Genomic DNA, 6,143 nt, shown 5'->3' with positions numbered 1-6,143 from the left:
TTGACTCTCAGTGTTATAGAGAGTAGTTATACAGACTTCTTCTCTCTCTTTTCCCTCTTCTCTTATAGAGAATTGAGAGACTCTTCAGTTAATCTCTTTACAACACTCAGTCTAAGCATTCTGTGAAGCTTTTCTATCTTCTCTAATCTCTCTGTGTCTGTCACTCTGATCTTCTTAATATAGTCTGATCTGTGAGAGAATCTGTTCACTGAGTTCTTAGTTTTCTTAATATATTCTATCTTGAATCAGAACTCACTCAGTCTCTGACCTCAGCAAACCTGCTGCTGTGAGAGTTTCTTGATTGAAGCAAACTGTTGTAAGCTGTTATGATCAGTTCTAACAGTAATCACTGTTACAAGACTCTCAAAGTAGTGATATCAGTAACAGAAGAATTTCACTATCATAAGAAGCTTCTGATTATAAATGTCATAGTTAATCTCTGTGAGTTGTATCTTTCATGAGAAAAAGATCACTGAAACCCAGTTCTCATTTGACTGTAGTTATGAGACTATTTCTGAAATTGTAAAGAAGAAGACATCTGTCTTCAATCTGATTAAGAGTAAGAGATTAAAGTGAAACAGTATCACTGTATTCATGAATATCTGTTTCAATCTTGTAAAGACTCTGTAAGCTTCTGAAATAAGAAAGTTCTTACAGTTCTTTCTTCTCAACAATCTTTTCATTCTCTGTTTATAGAATGACTTCTTCTTATTTTCATTCTTCAGTATGTCTGTAAGAGTCAAGAAGATTCTCATAAATACAAAGATAAATCATCTATAGAAATTCACAAAGTTCAGAAAGATCTGAATCTCATGAATACTAGTTAGCTTCAGTTATGATAGAATAGTCTCAACTCATAAAGATTTCATCTGAATATCATTCACAGTGATTATATATTCTAGAAAATTAATTCAATGAGTACTGAAGTTGCACTTTACAAGCTTAATATACAGTTCTATCTCATTTAAGACCTTCAACACACTTTATACATACTCAGTGTGTTCTTTCTTCTTCATGAAGTACATCATCACATCATTCAGATATATTATCATGAAGAAATTCAGATATATATGAAGTGTGTTATTAATAAAAGACTGAAATACTGCAGAGATATTAGTCAGATTAAAAGATATTACTAGATATTCAAATAATCTCAGTACAGTTCTAAAGACAGTCTTTCATTCATTCTCAGACTGTATTTACAGCTGTGTATATATATTAATCACATTCAGTTGTGTGAATATAACAGCTTCTGTAAGACAGTTAATCACATTCTTAATCAAAGACAGAGAGTAGCAGCTCTTTATTATCTTGAAGTTCAGGTCATAATAATCTACACACAATCTGAGATCTTCATTCTTCTTCTTTATAAATATCACAGAGACTCTCATGAAGATCTGTGAAGATTAGATAAAGTCATTCTTCAGATTCTTCTTCATATAGATTTACAAGATCTCTGTCTCATAATAAGAGAGCTTATAGATTGATTCTCAGAAGAGTTTCTACTCTTCTATTAAATCTATTATCAGATTCTTCTCACAGTGAGAAGAAAGCTCAGCTGTCTTAACTGAGTTAAATATCTCTGTAAGATCTCAGTATTTCTCTGATATCTGAAGCTCAGTTTTCATGACTGTGAGGTTCTCAAACACTTATAAAGTCATTACATAGATGAGCTTGTCTTCTTTAATTAACTCTACAGCATCAACTGCTTCTATCTTTATAAGTGAGTCTGTCAACACTGATCAGAAGTATAAACCTGACTCACAGACAGCTATATATGAATTATGTCTTTGAAGTCATGCAAGTCTTAAATATATGTTATCTGTAATATTCATGATAATCACAGTTTCTGTAAATCTTCTTCAGATTTCAGAGAGATCTTACAATTCAAAGATGACTCTCATAAGTCTCTCAGTTCTCAGATCTGAGTTCTCATATTCTGTTTATTACAAGAGCAGATTCTCAGTCTTCATCTTTCAGCTCATTCACTTTATAAGCTTTAGAGACATTACAGTGATCTGAGATTCTGAGTTCATCAATGCTTTTCATACTTGCAGAGTAGCAGTACTGCAGCACAGTCTCTTCTCATAAGCAAGTATTTTCATCAGAGAAGTAACAGATTCAGGTATCAGCTTCAAGATTCTTAAGAAGACTATTGCTGACTCTATTCACAACTTCTCAAATTTCTATTTTAATTTATTTAGATAGTTTGTGTGAAGATGTTCTGATTTAGAACAGATAAAGTAGAGTCTCTTTTTCTTAATCTCTCTATTATACACTCTATTTATAAGAGCTTGTGAAGCTCTCTCTTTCTACTCAGCAGTTAGACATGAATCTCTCTATATCTTATTATCTTTTTTCAGTAAATCTGTTCTCTGTTATTCTAGTTCTCACAGAGTCAGTCAGTGATCTGCTCTTCACAGATCTGTGACTCTCACAGTGATCTGTAAGCAGTGAATGAGAGTTATCAGTTTCTTCAGAGTCAAGAACTTAAAGTCTTACTCAATGAGCTTATTCTGCATATCTTTATTCAGTCTCTTTATAAATATCATCATTCAGGTCTTGTTTCAGAGCCCTGTTTTCACAGATCTTAATTTATATCATAATTTTATAAAGTATCATGAGTAGTCTTCATCAGATTTCTCATCTCTTTTTCTAATATTGATGATCACAGCTCAGATATTCTCTATTCAGCTTATAAAGTCTCTCAACTTATTCTCTAGATAGATCTTGAGAACAGATCATCAGAATCTCTCATGATCATTCTCTAGATAATTCAGCCAGTTCTTGACTTCAGTGTAATAGAGATCTGTTATTATATAGATAACAGCTTCTTCATCTTTCATGTTACACAGTCAGACTTATAAGTCAATTTCAAATACAAACTTGCAAAAGCTTTTATAGATTGTGATTCAATAAGTGATCTTAAGTGATCACAGCTTAAGAAAGTTTCTTTTCAGTTTGTGAGTATCTCTGAAGATTATGTTTAGAGACTCAGTTTGAGAATGTTTGTAAGCAGTAAGCATTTCTTGTAGAAAAATAGCTTGATTCTGTGAGAGATGCTCAAGAATATTCTTCACTGAGATTGATTTATTCATGAATTCAGAGAGTTTCTCTGTCTGAGATGCAGAGAATGATGTTCTGTGAGTGATTGATGAGTTCTCTGAGACTTCTTTTATAGAGATTATTCATGATTCAGATGACTGCTTCTGAGTGTCTGCAGTAGAGTTCACAGGGGTGAAAGCATGCAAGTTTCTAGTTCTTTCAGTTATAACAGACAGTTGCTGACTGACTGAGCTTGAAATGTAAGAATAAGTGCTTACAGATGATTATTCAGGTGTTTGCAGCTTGACATGATATGTACTGTTAACTACTAGAAGTATTCACAGTAGAAAGATAGAATGTAGAGATTAAATGTATAATAGTATTCAAGCTGAGTTGTGAATAGTATTTGCAAACTCCAGTCTATATAGTGATGTGTAGCCAAGGGCCGCTAGCCCTATTGATTACGCGAGAGATAGGAATAGAGGTAAAGAATCCGCAAGAAGCGGGATTTCTTACAAGATCAAATGAAACTAAACATGAAATTCATAATCTCAGTAATCAGTCTACTTCTTCTTCTCATCTGAGATAATAATTATCTCAAAATCTCTCTTCACTATCTTCTCAGAGAAGAGTTCTCACTGCTTTCTCTTAATTAGATTAATTTATATCTTAAAATCTCACATTTTCTAATCTGCTGTCTCAGATTTCACTTCAGTAATAAGTAGATTAATATACTCAGAAAGCAGAGCTGTCTTCTTAATATTTTAAATTATGAAGTGTATTTAAGATCTGAATAAGATCTTAATTCTCTTCTTCTCTGTCAACTTCTGCTAATTAATTAGAGAATAGAAGTATTATTAAAAATCATTATCTTTTAATAAATAAAAAACTTATCAGTTTTAACTTCTTTATCTCTTACTTTAATACTCTCTTAATCTTCTTCTATTATTACTTATTTATAGTAATACTCTTCTTCTCTCTTTCTCTCTTTATCTTAATCTTAAATAATTCTCAGAACTTCTTCTAATCTTACTACTACTATATAAGACTCTTCATTATCTTCTTCTTCAATCTCTTATAAGTAGTGTTATTCATATTATTTCTATACTTAGTTCAGTCTAAATCTATTAGAAGTGTTACTTAAAATCATTATTATTCTACTCTCTTACAGAGTCTCTTACAGAGTCTCTTTAAGATATTATAATATATCTTACAATCTATTTTCTCTTACTTAAACATCTTCTTCTTCTCTTTCTTTAATCTGTAACAGTACTTATATGCCTTGATAATCTGCAGAACTGCAGAATATTTGAAAAGAGATGATATAATTAATTTCAGTGAGTATTAAAGAGAGATAAAGACAGAAGAAATGATCGGAAATAATATAATAATAATAATAATAATAATAATAATAATAATAATAATAATAATAATAATAATAATAGTGATAATAATAATAATAGTGATAATAATAATAATAATAATAGAAGAGAGAGTGTATTAAAATATATTACTGACTTATTAAATATAAAGAGACTTAAAGAAAATATTAACAGCTTTCAGAGATGTACAGAAACAGCTACAGTGTTATATAGTAATATTATCTTCATTTAATATATACACTGTTAATATTCTTTATATACAGTTATTATATAATCTATATTAGAGATATATACAGAAAACAGATTTTTATTACTAGAGTAAATAATTACAGTAATTCTCTATTTTTATATTATAAAGATAAGTTATTCTTATTTCTTTCTTCTCTCTTTTCTCTTCTTCTTCAACTCATCACTAAGTTCAAGCTGATATGAAAACTATTAAAACACTTTTAAAAACTCTTAAATTAAAGAGTATAGACTAATTAAATTTTAAACATAGAAGAATTAAATTATATTTAATATTACTAATTATTCATTCTCTCTTAATAAAATAACAGTCACATCTTTTTCTCTCTCTCTTAAATGAAATATGACTTATGAAAAGTGAGTATTATATAGACTGACCGGCGGGACCATGAATTTCACATTTAATCTCATTTAATCTGATCTCATACATTTCTTGATGTGAGTCTCACCAAAATCAAGCCTTAAAAAAATCTGAAAATGAATCATTTCTGAGAGAAATGATGTGAAAAATGACCAGATTTAATTCAAGAACAGTGAAATGAGAGTAATTTCTCAGAATAAACTGTGAAAGATGATCATTCTTTCAAAATCAGAATAAGACTGAGACTGAAGATCAAAATCAGTCTCATTCAGTTTATTCAGTGATTGCTTATATAATCAGAATTTGATAATGATTATTAATAATACTCATGAAACAACTAAATACATTCTTGTACAAGTTTATTCTTCACTTTTTCATGAAAACTACACTTCTCTAATATACTGTGATCAGAGATATTAAACTGTCTGATAATTCTATGTTTTACAATCATGAGTTTCTTGATTATTTCTTCTTATAATTGTTCTCAGTGATAGTGATAAATATCTCAACTTGAGTTGAACTTTCACTTCATTCTCATCTCTATTAATGAAATTGTCAGAATATCACATATCATCAGTGCAACAGTTGAATATATACTCTCAACAATTTTTCATAACTCTAGAATTGATTTAACATGTAAATTCATCAGATTATCTTGAAGATAGCAGTCAAATTCAGTTTTATAAGTATATAGTTTTGCCTGATTTTCAGTTGTAATCAATGTATGCAAGTTCTGTTTCAAAGTTAGTATTATAGTTCTATAAGATATGAAGCATTATCAAAGATCATTACTTATTAGAGAATTGTATTTCACTGTCTTCATATCTTAAACATCTGCTCATTCAAATCTCTGATAGTTGATATTGTAGTAGTCTCAGACTAATTTAACATACAAGTCTCATTTCTTCTCTGTTCAATCTTGAGAAGTGTAGATATTAACTTAACAGAAGAAATCTAGTAGAGCTGCTATAGCATAGTACTCTGTAAAAGATTGTTCAGTTTTACTGTAGTAATATATCAGTTTATTTCTTACAGTAATAATAGTCTGCACTATAACATTATCTCAGACTGAATTTCTTTTTGAGTGATTCAACTGCTTCTTAAGATGA

Source organism: Blastomyces dermatitidis, assembly GCF_000003525.1.
Source record: "Blastomyces dermatitidis ER-3 genomic scaffold supercont1.15, whole genome shotgun sequence".
Classification (NCBI taxonomy): Eukaryota; Fungi; Ascomycota; class Eurotiomycetes; order Onygenales; family Ajellomycetaceae; genus Blastomyces; species Blastomyces dermatitidis.
The sequence above is the reverse complement of the archived record's forward strand: the minus strand, read 5'-3'. Positions refer to the sequence as shown.